We start from the raw sequence: 18106 nt of genomic DNA on the forward strand, positions 1-18106 counted from the left end.
GTAAATTTCCTACAAAATCATGAGTTCCGCAATCCGAAATAATTTTTTTCATCGACTTATAAAATTCATAATAAAAACGAATATTTTCCTTAAAATAGCCAAACTTCAACTATGAATATCTTTTAATCGGTTGAGTTTTTGAAAAAGTCATAAGAGACCTTTTTTGTAAAGCATTCAATTTCTCACAAAATCTATGCCACGGAATATTTTTCCAAGCAGTTGGAAGCGAGATATAAATTTTTTTATCTGATTATTCGAAAAAAATAGAAACCCGCAAAGCGGAGGACCTTCCCGTTATAATTAAGAGCTTATACTTGGAGAGAATTCTTTTTAGGTGTCTACGAACCTATTTTTCAGAGTATAAAATCAAAAATAAATTATTCGATTTTTTTGACCCACCCTAATAGTCACCTTCTTTATAGATTTTTATCTGTAAAAATCTCGCGGAGAAAAAGTCTGCGCACATATGCATGTACAGCATTAACATTTACATTTACTTCAATGCTGGAAGCATTCAGAGTGTACTTTGGTTGATGTATAACCAGAAGACGACATGCTCTGCGCTCATGCATACATTCATGATCCGCAGCTTGATCTGCGATGCACGATGTACCATGCAAGCACAGGTGTCTGCACATCCTTATATTAGACTCAAGCTAGTCATCTCCATCATATCAGCTTTGATATCATTAAGTGACTTGTTTCTTGTGTCCACAACTGTGTCTTGATCGTGTTCGTTTAAAAAATCTAGGATTTTTTATTTTTTTTACCCGGATAAAAAAGTTTAGCTGATTAAATAAATTTATTTCATCTTCTAATAAATTTTTTTTGATTTAAGAAAATTTTACTTGATTCAAAATTTTTTTGTCTTGATTCAGGAAAATAAAACTCTTTAAAATTATTTTCTTGATTCCAGAATTTTTCTCTTGAGTAAAGTTAATTTTTTTTATCAATGTAAAATCAATGGAATAAATTGCATTACTATTTTTTTTTTTTTTTTTTTTGGTAATAATAATTATGTTGAATAAATAACTAAAAATTAAAGAAACAGTCACAGAAAAAATTTTTTTTTGATAATTTATTTTCAATGAAAAAATATTTTAATGTTTTTTTTTTTTTTTTTTTTTTTTTTTAATAAATATTGAATTGATTTTCAGAAAACTATTAATCGCGGAAAATTAATTAACACCCGAAATATTAATTATTGCCATTCTATCAAGACATAACAAAATTTTATTGTTTAACAATAAACAAGATTGATGCATTGCAGTAAAGCTTAAGCAAATTGAAAGGGTCGTTTTCCTGCAGAGTCTTGCGCTAACCGTGACTTTTATAGTTGCTTTTACGCGCATAAGTGATTTAACGTTCCAGCAGCACATGTGACAGGCCACAGGCCCAGAAGAATGCAAAGGAGCGAGTATAGTTTATAGAAAACGTCCTTTAATCGTAAGTTTTTACGACACTGTTTGTGGATAAGACCATCCTCATCCTCGAGACATGTATATTCACACTTAGACTGACTTACTTTTACCGCGCACCGGGTACCAAAGTAATCCAATCTATCTGGAGCGATTTTACGAGGGACACTCAGCCCGGCGAGCAGATCGTCAAGCGAAATTGGAGTTGCCCTCACAAGCTTGTACGTAAGGTATCATTTGCTCTCTATACTGCTAAACAGATTCAGAAAATTTCTCCAGTTGACGTTGTTATATACCACCGCTTATATATGTGTGTATGTATTTAGTAACATACTTGCATAAATTTGCACATTATGCACTTAGCTTCAGAAACGTACTTACGTGCAATCGAGAGAGAGAAAGAGCCTCGAGGTTCTAGATTTTCTAGTTAGCATAATGACTCCCATAATAAAATTAACGTTCGTTTATAAATTTACCCGGCAGGCGTAGCCCGTCAAATAATTATTTTTTACTTCCTGCTTAATTAATATTTCAAACACACAAAATAAATATAAATAAATAAATAAGTAAGTTTCTTTTGAAAGTATCGTAAACTAAAGTGAATATTATTTACAGCTGGGCGTAATCGCCGGTACAGGATCGGAAATTCAAAGGACGATTCTGCAATGCAGTCACTACGCCCCTTCCACGGATTCTCTGCGTATGTTCGTATGGGTATGTCGATTTTTTTATTTTATTTTTATTATTTTTATTCTGTATTGTCTGGTGGCCCTCGGCAATCTCTTTATTCTTTTTCCTCGAGAACAAAATCAGCCCAGACTGTCCCTTTCGGCACTCGGTTCAGCCCCACTGTCATCTCTAAATACTTCAATGTATAAGAACTTATTAAACTATTCCAATTATACAACCAAAGGCCACGAGGATCTCATTTAGGAAAATCCTTTCGCCCTTAAAATAGCCCCGGGCAACATTGCTCAGTCCTGGACATATCTTGCGGCTCGAGTGAGCAAACACACGTTCACTCTTTTGTCCGGCGTAAGCAAAACCCGGGCAGGTGAGCTGAATTAGGACGTCTATTTAACAGCAAGTGTGTCTACTTCTCAAATTATATTTCCTTTTTTTTTACAAAACTCATTCGCTCTTAATTTTCCTCCTTCTCTCCTCCTGCCCTGCCCCTCACTTTATAATTGGTTGGAACTCGTCCAAAACTCATTGTCCAACTGGCGGGACGCCGCGTGTGTGCAATACTTCTACTAACTGGCTACAACGTCCGATTAATTACTTTGTATGACCTCTGACTATCAACTAAATTTAAACGTTTCCTCTCCCAGCTTCGGTGGTACATTATAACTCATCCGTGAATCTTTTATTACCAAAATTCATCAATCGGGCACTCAATCTGCGCAGAAATAAATTCATTGCTCGAATTTGAGAAATTAATTTTTTTTTGTTTGTTTCAACAAAATACAATTATAATTCGTCTAGATTGTTTCAATCTCGCTTAAAGTCTGTTTTTTATGAGGTGGCGCCCAATGAATTCTAACCCAGCTTGGGGACTGGGCGCTTCATTGAATTTATTATAAAGAAAAAATGAAAATCATAAAGTTATACTTCAATTTTTTCTAAAAAAAAAAAATCAAAATTAAAATTGTAACTCATCTGTGAATCTTTTATTACCAAAATTCATCAAATTGACGCCCAATTTGGTTGAATTAACAAAATTGGTATGTTTCAGTAAAATACAATTATAATCTGTTCACATTGTTCCATTGTTACTAAAATTCCCTTTTTTGTAAGGCAGTTAGGTAGAATGGCGCCCAACGAAAACTAACCCAGCGTGAAAACTGTACGCATTATTGAATTTATTATCAAGAAAAATTGAGAGCCCCATGTATGTAATATCAGAATTTTTGCTGGGGAAAACCTAATAAGAAAATATATATGAAACAAAAATAACAATAAATTAGATAAATAGCCATTAGAGCTTTAGATTGACGTTAAGTCTTGTGAGAAGATACTTTAGCAAGCAGATGGTACATCAACGCCAGTCAGAGTTCGCTTCAACCTAGAACCTTCAGTTCGCAGTTGAAAAATAGCAGTATATATTGATTAATTTGCCGCACGGTCTGGTCTATAGCTCAAGACACCAGAAGCGTTTACTGTAATATCCAAGTAGACAAGACAGCCTTCCAGGAACACAAGGAAAATAATCGAAAGACGTAAATCAATTTTCCCCTTTGCTTTTCCGCTCTTCCAACAATCGCTAGTTTATTTCGACAATGACAGATCGGAGAACGCATGTTGTGACTGCTAAAGCTGCTACCACAAAAGAGGATCTCAGATTGTCCGATTATTCAATGGTTACGTAACACCAAGGTTGAGATTCGGAAAAAGTTTACGAATTTTATAGAATAACTTCTTTTAAATTCATCTGTCAAGTTCATGAATTTTTCAGGGTTTTCACGCCACTGGACAATTGCTACTTGTGAAAATCAATTGATATTTATCGACATCGATATCACTCGAGTAAGAGTTAATTTTAAGAAAGCTCGTGGTTGGATTTTTCTTGAATTGAATTATTGGGAGCGATTTTTAAATATTTATCATAAATTTATGATTTATATTCCATTTTAAAAACAAAAATTCAAGATTTTTGCATTTGAAGTACTCGATAAAAAATAATTGAGTTAATAAAAAATAAAGGAAGAGGTTTTAACAAACTCTCCAACTTTGTTTTCTCGGCTGTTACAAAAAAGATAATTATCCGTAAGTTTTACGACAGAAAAAAAAAAATGAAACCTACACTGCGGTATTTTATTTTAAAAATAATTGATTAGATAACTCAAAAAGTTTTAATATTTAACTTAATAAAGGTAACTTAAACTATAAGCTTTTGTAATTTCATGCGTGGCTACCGAGTTAATTTGAGATAAGCGGAAACCCTGCTCGAAAAAGTTTTAAGTGTTGACAAAGCATCAGAGTAAAGTTTTTTTTTAAGTTAAATTAAAATTAAAAAAAAACAGAGGAAGAACCGAAAGCTTGATGTTGGAAAAAAGTTTACCGTTAATTCGATTCGCAGACGGCTAAAGAGATGAACCAACTGAGGAGAGGAGGAAGGCCGAGAGATTCCTCCAGAGGGTTAAAGACTCCGTTTCAGGGGTCCTCGCTCCCAGTCGAGAAGAGAATCGAATAGGCAGTGCAGCCGGGCGTATGATAACGTCTAGTACACGCCCGAGAGAAAGTAATCAAGGAGAAAGGACTGTACTTTATCTGCATGTGTGTACGTCAAGAAATTCTCTGGGCACCGGTTAGGTGGATCTTCTGGCGCCCAACAATCCCAACCAGGAGCTATTAAAATTTCTGGGTAAATAAACCGTCCGATTGTAATGTTTATGTTTATACTCTACGAGTGCGCCGCTATTCCTACTTCTACTCGAGCTAAAATATACGAGCTACGGGATTTGCATTAACTGAAACATTAAAATGGATGACTGATAAATCCCAGAAGTAATTTATCGGTCCCCGGTTGAATTATTTCTCGCACATAGGGTGAGAAAATATTTTACGCATTGGATACTTTATTTTTATGGATTCGTTTGTTTTTTTAGAAACGCTGGGATTTCGGAATTATAAATTAGTATTTTATAAAAATCGATTTTTTTTTAAATTAATCCTCTTTAAATATAAGCCCTTAATATTTAAATCAGGAACATTTTAATTTATTGTTTAAAAAATATCAGAATTTTTGTTTTCGTTTTATTTAGAATTTTTTAACTCGGCAACGACTTATCCTAAAATTATAGTTAAGGTATACTTTTATAGGAAATGAAATGCTCTATAAAAAAGATCTGAATAAAAATTTGCGTAAGTTGAACCGCTCCAAAGATATCAGGCCTCGAAAATTTACTTGTCAAAAATAAAAAATTTTATTTGATTTTAAAATTGATAAAATTCTGTATTATATATTTACAGAGTAACTTTTTTTTTTTTTTTTCAATAAATATTTACTGATTATTTTTCCAGTTTATGATAAATTATTGACGCCGAAAAAGCTGGAATTTTCTGAAAAATTAATAACAAATTTTAAAACAGAAATTCTGAGGCATTAAAGCTAGAGGCGTGCAGCAGCAACGCTTCAAAGTGCCACCTAAATTTATTATATCGAAATGGGTGTCGCGGAATTTTACAAGGCCAGGCTAGGAACAGCGAAAAGCGAGGAAACTGATCGGCTTGTTGACGGTTGACAGCATCATACGGATGCATCAACAACAAAAACGATGGCGTTTTTCTCAGCACTCATACTCGGAAATAAAAGTAACGCCAAGAGATACGCGGTAGTCTGCAGTATTATGCGAACGAGAATGTTTACGGTGATGCATTTTTCATGCAAATCACGATAAAACTTGGTGAACACCGTGAAACAGTCGACAGTGAGCACTGGACAGGACGATTTTCCGCTTTCCAAAAGTATACACATGTATATAAACTTGTATTACACACATACGTACAAATTTCACTATTTCCAGTTTGTTTTTCCAGCTCAGCTTTTATAGATCTCGGTCCACGCACGTTACCACCAATAAACATGCGAACGTTTCCATGAATTAATTTTTTCGTCCCTTTGTTTCTTGGCTGTTTGTCATATCTCCGTCTAAATAAATAAATCTTGTCCGTAAGTTTTGTTGTAGTTTGCGATGCATATACGCTTCATTATATTGTTTGCTTTCTTCGGTATATATTTAGGTTTGTTTGTTTTGAATGAAATAATTAAAGCAAATACACATGTATACCTCGTAAATTGTCCATCGTCGTGCGATAAATTTTTATTACGACGCCCTGAGATATTATTTTGGGAATAAACACCAAGGGATTCTCTTTCACGGATCCTTTTTTTATTTATTCTATCTACAAGGAAGAAACTTTACTCCCAGGAAAGTTTTAATTATATTTACATTAATATCATGGAATTATTATTGCATTTTAGCTTAATAATACTTAAGGGTAATAGTTGCATTTAAATACTTTTATTGCAGCTGTTTAATAATTGTAATTAAACATAACTTTTTTTTTATTCACTGAAACTCTGAAATTTTTTTTTAAAATCTCACGTCAATTTTTCAAAATTAAACTAAACGAAATAATTTTCTTCATTGATAAAAAAATTAAATTATAAATATTTAAAATAATCTTCTTGGTTAAAAAAATTTATTTTTGAATCAAATGAGCTTTAAAAATTATTTTTGACAATAATTTATTCCTTCAGATGTTTCAAAAATTATCAATAATTCTGATTGCATATTTCGCTAAATTTTATTTAAAATATAAGTACTTTTGTACTTGAATCAAAAGCCGTAATGATATATTGTATAATCACACGATTGAATTATATTGAAGATAATACCGACAAAAGATCGTATTGCCGAGTAAAAACAGAAACATATGATTGTTTCAGTCTCTACATCCCGAATTTCATCATCATAGAAGATTAAAGTACATAAAAATAATAATAAAAATTGATGAGATTATCCGCGGTTCGATTATTTCCTTCAGTACAAAACCTCCTCTAGCAAATGATACCTTTGCCGGTGCATGAACTAGAAGAATATGAAAGCATAAAAGCAGTACTTGTAATCCAACTCTTCTGTTTCATTTCTATCGTTATATCCTCACAGCGATAGTAATAATAATAATATATATAGCGCCCTTAACTTCACGGTCTGTTGCAATCGCACTCACGATGATAAATTTATACGATATGGATCAAGAATCTAGAATTTAGCTCTCAACTCTTCTCTCCCGACTCTTATCTCTTATCCAGCATTGATCTCTATCTTACATCTCTCCGGTAATCTATTTCTCAACGAGTACAGAATAAAATCGATATTTAACGGTTAAATACCGACAATCTGTCTATGAATTACATTTATTTAATATTTTATTTGATGGGGGTTTTTTTTTTCGCGACTGTTACTGTCATCGATTTATTATAATAATAATAATAATAATAATAATAATAATAATAATAATAATAATAATAATAATAATAATAATAATAATAATAATAATAATAATGGCGACCTAGGAGGGATGAAGCAGTCTTTTGTATCCTCACTTGCCAAAGTTCCAGCTTGCTCATCAAAAGCTGAGTTCTTGGCAGTTAGGATGCAGAAGGCTGTTTTACTTGGTTCTCTCCGTCTCTTAAGGGAAATGACTTTGGCCTGCTGTGATCACTAACCGCCTTGTTGTGCGGAGTGGTCCAGCAGTAACGGACGGAGCTCAGGCTGGGCCCTCGGAGAATCGGACTCCGGGGATAACCCCCCTGAGCATTTAATAACAAAATAATAATAATAATAATAATAATAATAATAATAATAATAATAATAATAATAATAATAATAATAATAATAATAATAATGTACCCAGGTTACCGTGTCAAGCTCGTCGTTTTGGTTGTCGGCGTCCTTGGAGGGATGAAACAGTCTTTTGTGTCTTCACTTGCGAAGATACCGGCTTGCAGTTCAGCAGCCGTGTCTCTAGCAGTGCGGATGCAAAAGGCTGTCATTTTGGGATCCTTGCGTCTACTTAGGCAAATGAATTTGGCCTGCTGCACTCACTAACCGCCTTGTTGTGTGGAGTGGTCCAGCAGTAATGGATGGCGCTCAGGCTGGGCCCTCGGAGAATCGGACTCCGGGGATAACCCCCCTGAGCATTTAATAACAAAATAATAATAATAATAATAATAATAATAATAATAATAATAATAATAATAATAATAATAATAAGAGACTGTGTCTGGAAGCGACTTTTTTCCTCAGATAAAATCTCTTATCCCTGTACCGTAAAAACGAACGAGGATGAAGATAAAGAAAAAATACATCGCTGTATTATATTCGATATTATATAATATCGAATATACAGGGTGTCTCTGAAGTGGCGGGAGTAATTGTTGGGGTCGATAGAGAAAAAAATACTGAATCGAAAGTTCCTGAGCCAAAAATTTTTTTGGGCCATAGAATTTGAGTTATGAATTAAAAACGATAGCCAATCAGAAGCGCGCTATTCGAGAAATGAAAATGAGCGGGGAAGTAGAGGAGACGCGAGAGTGAGATGCTGCAATAGCAGCTTACTCGCTCACACAAAGCCGAGCATGAGAGGGGATTGTGACGCTATGAGCCGAGTACGTAAGTGTGAATGAGTGGATGTATGAGGTCGCAAGCGGACGGCTTAATGTATGAATGTGTGTCCGTGTATCGCAGCATTATTGGAGGCGTTGTAACGCTGAATTAAAGCTAACCGGGTACTCTAAGACAGAGGAAAAAATTTTAATTTTTATTTTTATTCGAAAAATTTAATAAAAAAATAAAAAGGCCCAAGATTTAACCAGACCCACAGAAACGGAGAGTAAATTTTTAATTCTCATTTATTTTGCTGGGGATTATTTTCAAATAAAAAAAAAAGGCTAAGATTCAACTGGAATCCAAAAAGAGATGGATGAAAAAATTTTATTTTTTATTTTTAATCAGCAAAATTATTTTTCTTTAAAAAAGAGCCCAATCTCGACTGGAGCAAGAAAAAATGATTGAAAAATTTTATTATTAATTTTCAATCAACAAAATTATTATAAAAAAATAAATGGGCCCAAGTCTCAACCGGACCCAAACAAACGGATAAAAATTTTTATTACTTACTTAATTTGCTGGAAATTATCTTTAAAAACGAAAAAATGCCCAAGACTCGATCGGATCCAAAAAAATAACAGTACAAAAATTTTTCCTTCCTTATTTTCAATCAGCAAAATTGTTTCTTTTAAAAAAAGGCCCAATCTCGACTGGAGCAAAAAAATGATTAAAAAATTTTATTATTAATTTTCAATCAACAAAATTATTTAAAAAAAAAAAATAGTCCGCAGACTCAACCGGACCCAAACAAACAGATAGATAGTTTTAATTACTTATTTATTTTGATGGGAATTATTTTAAAAACGAAGAAAATCGCCCAAGACTCGACCGGACCCAAAAAAAAAAAAATAAATTGAAAAATTTTGTTTTCATTTTCAATCAGCCAAATTAATTTCTTTTCGAAACAAGGCCCAATCTCAAACAGACTAAGAGAAACTAATTAAAAAATTTTATTTTTATTATTAATCAAATATTATTTAAAAAAGAAAATAAGCCACAGACTTAACCGGACTTAAACAAACGGATAGAAAATTTTTATTACTTACTTAATTTGCTGGAAATTATCTTTAAAAACGAAAAAAATGCCCAAGACTCCATCAGACCGAAAGGGAGATGAATAAAAAAATTTTACTATTCATTTTTAATCATCATAATTAACTTTTTTATAATAAAAGGCTCAATTTCGACCGGACCCAGAAAAAATGATCCAAAAATTTTATTTTTTATTGTTGATCATCAAAACTAATTAAAAAAACAAATGAGGCCCTAGACTCAACTGGACCCAAACAAACGGATAAATAATTTTTATTACTTATTTATTTTGCAGGAAATTATTTTTGAAAACGATAAAAATGCCCTAGACTCGACCAGACCCGAAATAAAATAAATTGAAAATCTTTGTTTTTCTATTTTTAATCAGCAAAATTATTTTCCTTTGAAAAAGGGCCTGATCTCGACTGGAGCAAGAAAAAATAATTGAAAAGTTTTATAATGAATTTTTAATCAACAAAATTTTTTAAAAAAAAGAAAATAGGCCCCAGACTTAACTGGACCCAAACAAACGGAAAGAAAACTTTTATTCCTGTTTTTTTGTTGGGAATTATTTTTCGAAACAAAAAAATTGCCCAAGACTCGACCGGACCCGAAAAAGATAAATCGAAAAATTTTATTTCTAAATATTAATTAACTAAATTATTAAGAAAAAAAAAAATAGACCCAAGACGCAGCAGGACCCAAATAAACGGATAGAAATTTTTATTACTTGATCACCAAGATTAATTTTCCTTGAAAAGAAAGGCCCAATCTCAAACAGACTTCGAATAACTGATTGAAAAATTTTATTATCAATTATTAATTAACAACATTATTCTTAAAAAAAAATTAATAGGCCCCAGACTCAATCGGACCCAAACAAACGGATCGAAAACTTTTATTTCCCATTCATTTTGCTAGGAATTATTTTTAAAAACGAAAAAAATGCCCAAGACTCGACCAGAGCCAAGAATAGAAGAATGCAAAAAAATTTATTTTCTCTTTTCAATAACAAACAAAAATTTATTGAACAAACAATCAGCCTAATCTTGACAAGACGATAAAAAACTGATTGAAAAAATTTATTATCAATTATTAATTGACAAAATTATTTCAAAAAAGAAAATAGGCCCCAGACTCAACCGGACCAAAACGAACAGATAGAAAATTTTTATTACTTATTTCTTATGCTCGGAATAATTTTTGAAAACAGAAGGAATTGCCCAAGACTCAACCGGACCCAACCAAACGGATGGAAAACTTTCATTTCTCATTTATTTTGCTGGGAATTATTCTGTAAAATAATTTTTCAATTAATCGTCAGGTAAAATGTCAAAAAATAAATTAAAACAAACATTGAACTCAAGTCCCAATAATTTTGATATTTTAATTAAAATTATTTTTTAATTAATTGACAGGTAAAATGTCAAATAAGGAATTGAAAAAAAAATCGCTCTCGAGTCCTGATAATTTTGATATTTTTATTAAAATTATTTATCAGTTAATTAACAGGTAAAATGTCAACTAATAAATTAAAAAAAAATTGAACTCAAGTCCGAATAATTTTGATATTTTAATTGAAATTATTTATCAGTTAATTGACAGGTAAAATGTAAAAAAATATACTAAAAAAAAATCGCTCTCGAGTCCTGATAATTTTGATATTATTATTAAAATTATTAATCACTTAATCAACAAGCGAAATGTCAAATGATAAATTAAAAAAAAATTGAACTCAAGTCCGAATAATTTTGATATTTTTAATAGAATTATCTATCAGTGAATTAACAGGTAGAATGTCAAATTATAAATTAAGAAAAAAATTGAACTCAAGTCCGAATAATTTTGATATTTTTATTAGAATTATCTATCAGTGAATTAACAGGTAGAGTGTCAAATTATAAATTAAGAAAAAAATTGAACTCAAGTCCGAATAATTTTGATATTTTTATTAGAATTATCTATCGGTGAATTAACAGGTAGAATGTCAAATTATAAATTAAGAAAAAAATTGAACTCAAGTCCGAACAATTTTGATATTTTTATAAAAATTATTTTTTAATTAATTGACAGGTAAATAAATAATAAATTAAAAAAAAAAAAATTGAACTCAGGTCCTGATAATTTTGATATTTTAATTAAAGTTGTTTATCAATCAATTGACTGTTAAAATCCTGAATAATAAATTAAAAATAAATCGCACTCATGTTCTCATAATTTTGATCTTATAATTGAAATAAATTTCTAATGAATTGACGGGTAAAATCCCAAGTATCAAATTAAGTAGTAATCGCACCCAAGCCCTGATAATTTTGATATTTTAATTTAAATTATTTATCACTTAATTGATAGGTAAAATGTCAAATGATAAATTAACAAAACATTGAATTCAAGTCCTTATAATTTTGATATTTCAATTTAAATATTCTTTTTATTCACTGACAGGTAAAATGTCGAAGAAAATATGAAAAAGAAATGGCATTCACGTTTTAGTAATTTTGATATTTTAGTTTCCCTTTTTCTTAGCAAAGAAATCATTTCAAAAAAATCTACAGGTGTTTCGGCAGTTCAAGGATAACTTTACTTTAATGTTATTAGTTTGCATTCACATCATTACACTTTACTCCTTTTATTAAGCAATTAAGATTCCAGTTGAATCTTAGCCTTTTTTTTTTTTTTGTATTTGAAAATAATCCCCAGCAAAATAAATGAGAATTAAAAATTTACTCTCCGTTTCTGTGGGTCTGGTTAAATCTTGGGCCTTTTTATTTTTTTATTAAATTTTTTCGAATAAAAATAAAAATTAAAATTTTTTCCTCTGTCTTAGAGTACCCGGTTAGCTTTAATTCAGCGTTACAACGCCTCCAATAATGCTGCGATACACGGACACACACTCATACATTAAGCCGTCCGCTTGCGACCTCATACATCCACTCATTCACACTTACGTACTCGGCTCATAGCGTCACAATCCCCTCTCATGCTCGGCTTTGTGTGAGCGAGTAAGCTGCTATTGCAGCATCTCACTCTCGCGTCTCCTCTACTTCCCCGCTCATTTTCATTTCTCGAATAGCGCGCTTCTGATTGGCTATCGTTTTTAATTCATAACTCAAATTCTATGGCCCAAAAAAATTTTTGGCTCAGGAACTTTCGATTCAGTATTTTTTTCTCTATCGACCCCAACAATTACTCCCGCCACTTCAGAGACACCCTGTATATACACTAGTCACAAAAATTAAGGGATATAAAAAAAATTCCAAATTTTTTGGTGATTTTCAGCGAGCTGTAACTCCGAGGAAAATGATCACACAGAAAAAAAAAAAAAGCAAATTGTAGCTCCAAGTGTCTAGTTTTTAGATATGACCATGAAAATTTTTTGTCATCGTCAGGTCTGGAGAAATCCTAAGAAAACTACTGAAAAAAAATTTTTCGAAATTTTTTTTCGTCTTAAAAAAGGTCTACGGGCTTCAAAAAAATTTTTTCGATTGTTTCGTTTAAAAGCTCTTTTAGTAAATTTAATACCCTTTAATTTGACGTAATCAAAAAGCCTGTACGATAATTTGCCGCGGAGTTATCGTCCATCAAAGCAAAAAGTTTTTTTGACTTTGGAAATCAATAACTCTGGAAATAATGACCGTATAGGAAATCGAAGGAGGGTTTTGAAAACTACACAATATTCTCTATAAGAGAACGTAAACCGCTTTTGAAGAAAAAATTTTTTTGAATTGAAAACTCGGACTGAAAAAAGACAAAAATTCACATAATTAAGGATATTTGGATAACTTGGTATAACTTTGGATAAAATGGATGAACGAAGGATATCGTTGGTAATTTTTTAACTTCAAAGTGTCCCCTAAAATCCCTAAGAAATTCAAAGCGCTGCGATTTTTTGTTCATAGTGCCCAGAAGCTTCAAATTCTGTGTTTTCGCAAAAATCACCATTATGAGCAATTTTGTGATTTTTATTCATTTTTCCATTGAAAAAAATTTTTTTTTTCAAAATTCTTTATTTTTTCGATCAAAGAGATTGATTTTTCAAAAAATTTGAAAAAAAAAAAATTTCAATTTTTTTCGAAAATTTTTTTCGAAATTTTCTCAATTTTTTTCGACTGTTGTTTTACCGCCGGCATTAGCGTTACCCAAAGCGTACCACGTGGAGGTTGCTCGATCGGATTTACGCTTCTCACACACACACGTGTGTGTGTGTGTGTGTGTGTCTTTGTCTGCGTGTTTGTCTGTTTGCAGCTGCCGAATGACCTCTGTACGCACGGCAGTAACTGCTCAGTACCGTGTATTGCCACCTCTGTTCCGAATCACAGCTCGTAAACGCTCTTACATGTTGATGCATCGTCGAATATCACGTTGCGAAATTCCTTGCCAACAACGTAACATCGCTTGAGTCAACTGATGAAGATTGTGCAGTTGCGGATAGTCTCGCCGCAATCGACGCCCAAGCATGTCCCAAACATGCTCAATTGGGTTCAAATCAGGACTCATCGCTGGATGATTAAGCGTTGTTACGTTGTTGGCGCGGAGAAAAGTTCGCGTACGAACTGCAGTGTGAGGACGAGCATTATCCTGCATCAAAATGAACCGTCTTGCCCCCATGCGTGTGCGCATAGGCAGGACGTGTGGCTCCAGAATTTCGTCGACGTACCTATCGACAGTCAACGTCCCACGAACGATGACCAACGGGGTTCTGGTATTGAAGGACACGCCTGCCCACACCATGACTGATCCACCATTGAAAGCTGTAACTGGTCTCGTAAAACCATCCCGATCTCGTTCTCCACGACGGCGCCAAACGAGAGATCGTCTATCGCTGCCATGAAGACAAAATCGAGATTCGTCAGTCCATAATACACTGGTCCACTGTCTACGACCCCAATGGTGATGATCATGAGCATAGGCCAATCGGGCTCGGCGATGTCGTGGAGTGAGCATAGGCACGCGATTTGCGCGTCTAGCGCGTAGTCCTTGCTCTCGAAAGCGATTTCGAACCGTCGATGCCGATATGTGTTGTTGGGGAGGACGTTGTCGACGATTGCGAAATTGATGAGCGATCGTGTGGGCATGCGCAGTAGGGTTTCGACGAGCTTCTCGAATGATAGCTCGATCATCACGCTCGGTAGTGATTCGTAGTCTACCTTGACCCGGACGACGATCGTAACTTTGAGTCGCGTTAAATCGGGCATAGGCCCGACTGATAACGGACTGGCTCACTCCCATAGAAGCTGCTACTTCAACCTGACTGTAGCCCTCTTGAAGGAGGGTAACAATGCGAGCCACATCTGTGGCAGCTAAATGTCGACGAGGCATATCAAAAGGTGCTTATCAAAGAAAAGCTTACATAAAATTCACGTAAGGAATTTAAGCTAAAAAGAAAACGTAAAATTCAAGTTTTGTGTGAGGAAAAGCCGAACTCCGCGGGGGTATATCAATTTGTTTTTATTGAATTTTTAAAATGAGATTTAAAACTAAGGCAGTTGTAGCGGACAGAAAAAATTGAGTTAATTTTTTTTGACAATAGTGAAGCATTCTGAAGACGATAAAAAAAAAAAATAAAAAAAAATTTTTGATAAAAAAAATTTCGAAAAAATTTTCGAAAAAATTGAAAATTTTTTTTTTTTTTTTTTTCAAATTTTTTGAAAAATCAATCTCTTTGATCGAAAAAATAAAGAATTTTGAAAAAAAAATTTTTTTCAATGGAAAAATGAATAAAAATCACAAAATTGCTCATAATGGTGATTTTTGCGAAAACACAGAATTTGAAGCTTCTGGGCACTATGAACAAAAAATCGCAGCGCTTTGAATTTCTTAGGGATTTTAGGGGACACTTTGAAGTTAAAAAATTACCAACGATATCCTTCGTTCATCCATTTTATCCAAAGTTATACCAAGTTATCCAAATATCCTTAATTATGCGAATTTTTGTCTTTTTTCAGTCCGAGTTTTCAATTCAAAAAAATTTTTTCTTCAAAAGCGGTTTACGTTTTCTTATAGAGAATATTGTGTAGTTTTCAAAACCCTCCTTCGATTTCCTATACGGTCATTATTTCCAGAGTTATTGATTTCCAAAGTCAAAAAAACTTTTTGCTTTGATTGACGATAACTCCGCGGCAAATTATCGTACAGGCTTTTTGATTACGTCAAATTAAAGGGTATTAAAATTACTAAAAGAGCTTTTAAACGAGACAATCGAAAAATTTTTTGAAGCCCGTAGACCCTTTTTAAGACGAAAAAAATTTCGAAAAATTTTTTTTCAGTAGTTTTCTTAGGATTTCTCCAGACCTGGAGATGACAAAAAATTTTCATGGTCATATCTAAAAACTAGACACTTGGAGCTACAATTTGCTTTTTTTTTTTTTTCTGTGCGATCATTTTCCTCGGAGTTACAGCTCGCTGAAAATCACCAAAAAATTTGGAATTTTTTTTATATCCCTTAATTTTTGTGACTAGTGTAAATGTGTATCGACATTAACGGAGATTTACAGCTGATGATATGAGTATCGTTATGACTCCTCGTTATTCCATACAATATTATTATCTCCTGAAGAGAGGAGACGTCCTTGACCGGCATTAGGATAATGGGGGCTACTAAGACCGAGAATTCCCTTCTTGTCGTTAAAACAACCGACAATCAACCATCAGCAATCAACACTTCTCTGGAATAGAATAACAATATTCCTGTTACAGTCATTACCGAACTACCGAGTCACTGCTATCATCTATCATCTTCTTATCTACCTACTCTTTATTCCAGAGAAATTATTTGAAACTAAGATAATTATTGACTAAAAACATGAAACTTGAGAGAATACTTATTTTTGGCTAATTAAAGTTTCACGTTAAATATAATTAATTATTATTAAAAAAATTTTTTTATCGTATAAAATAATATTTAAATTCATCAGCCGTTTAAAATTATTAGAATTAAAATTATTTTTTTGTGCAGGAGGTAGAACAAAAAAGTAAGAAAATAAAATTGCGGATTGAGAATTTTTTAAAAAATTATTTAGTCGAATTTTTTACTCATAATTACTCTTAAAAAATACCCGCCATGCTTGAAAAAGGTCATTAACGTCTTTAACCGACGTTACCGACTTTGAATTACGAAGAAAAATGTAATTTGTCCGAAAATTGCTTAAAAATCACAATTTAATGTTTTGAACTAAAAAACTAAAAATTAAGAAGATAAAAAAAAAAGCTTTTCCCACCAGGAAGAAATTACCCATTTTGTAAACTTGCAAGAAACTAAAGTGTCTTCTAATTGAAATCGGAGAGCCGTTGTCTCGCCTGTAGGTTAAAATTTCGAGTGTAAGATAACCAGAGTCTTGTGTCTCGATGGTACTTGAACTTTGGAAGTTGAAAGACGAGCTAGCCTGGCAATTACCACCTTGACAACATAGAACCTCCATGGTCTAGTGGTTAAAAAGGAAAGGTTGAAGCGCCATCAATTAAATTCGGCAAACAGACAGCGTAATGGAGTTTTCATTTCGTCCTGATGGATTGATGATTGTACATTATGCGATTATACAATATGGAGGAGCGAGCGGGCGAAGCGAATAAAGGGCTGAGCTGAATTTCAGCATGACTGATGGTACGGTTCAATTATTTCCTGTAATGTGTGGTTGCCGTGGAAACGCGTCCAGAAATCGAGAGCCGATCGGCAAATAATTCACCGGTTCCTAATTTCTGTCAACGATATTTAAGATTTATTGAATCACTCAATCGGTTAAATGGCTCAGCATTACTCTAGCCTTTTTCCCCGAGATAAACGGAATGCACTGGGGAGGGCAAAAGGAGTGAGCAAATTCCAGGTTTTTTGCTCTCAAAAGAGCTAACTCATTCTTAATCGTCTCTTTTTCCTCTTTATCGGGTCTCTAAATCGATCAATCGTCCCGGTAACGAGGCTCCAGGGAGCGCCGTGATCCTTGGAATTAATCGCGGCATTCGAATGCGCCTGACTCGCAAGAGCTCTGCACTACTAGTTGCCGTACAGAGCACAGAGGATAGAGACTTGTATAATAGAGTACTTCCCAATGTATCGTACATCTTCTCTGTCTCGCTTGTTTCTACACCGCACAATCAACAGTTTCACTGCTGCCACTCCTAGCTACCCTCCCACTGTCACCCGCACTCTTTGTCGATTGGCAGTCATCACTAAGCCGCTGTTTACACGTGTGAGCCCTCTGTCTTCTGTGCAATGCCCAATCAATGTTTGCCTCTCAAATCCATACAGCCTCTGTTATTCTGTTGTTGCTACTTCTATTCTCCGTTATGACTTTTTTACCATCTTTGTCCTCTTCAAACCTATTCCGTTTGTTCCATCCACACATAAGGAGTTTCATGACTCAACAATTGACTCAGTTTAACGGATGTGCTCTTCAAGCACATTATTAACTTTTCAAGTAATCATTGTAGCGAACTTTTCTTCAATAAGGTTCATTATTTTCTGTATTTACATTCAATTATATA

General features: G+C 33.3%; 1 protein-coding gene and 1 long non-coding RNA gene across 3 annotated transcripts in view; one reads left to right on the forward strand and one right to left on the reverse strand.

Annotated features, from left to right (window-relative positions):
- The window catches only part of Task6 (TWIK-related acid-sensitive K[+] channel 6), an 80216-nt gene that overhangs the window by 13493 nt on the left and 48617 nt on the right, over positions 1-18106 (reverse strand). The window lies entirely within an intron of this gene.
- Positions 1-18106, forward strand: part of LOC141531019 (uncharacterized) — a 75617-nt gene that overhangs the window by 13203 nt on the left and 44308 nt on the right. For both annotated transcript variants that reach the window (XR_012479842.1, XR_012479843.1), the window contains exon 4: positions 2034-2132. This is a non-coding gene — a long non-coding RNA (uncharacterized LOC141531019). The remainder of the gene's footprint in view (positions 1-2033; positions 2133-18106) is intronic.

The sequence above is a fragment of the Cotesia typhae genome, unplaced genomic scaffold (genome assembly GCF_013202065.1).
Source record: "Cotesia typhae breed Kobodo isofemale line unplaced genomic scaffold, CoteBio_Ctyphae contig_5, whole genome shotgun sequence".
Classification (NCBI taxonomy): domain Eukaryota; kingdom Metazoa; phylum Arthropoda; class Insecta; order Hymenoptera; family Braconidae; genus Cotesia; species Cotesia typhae.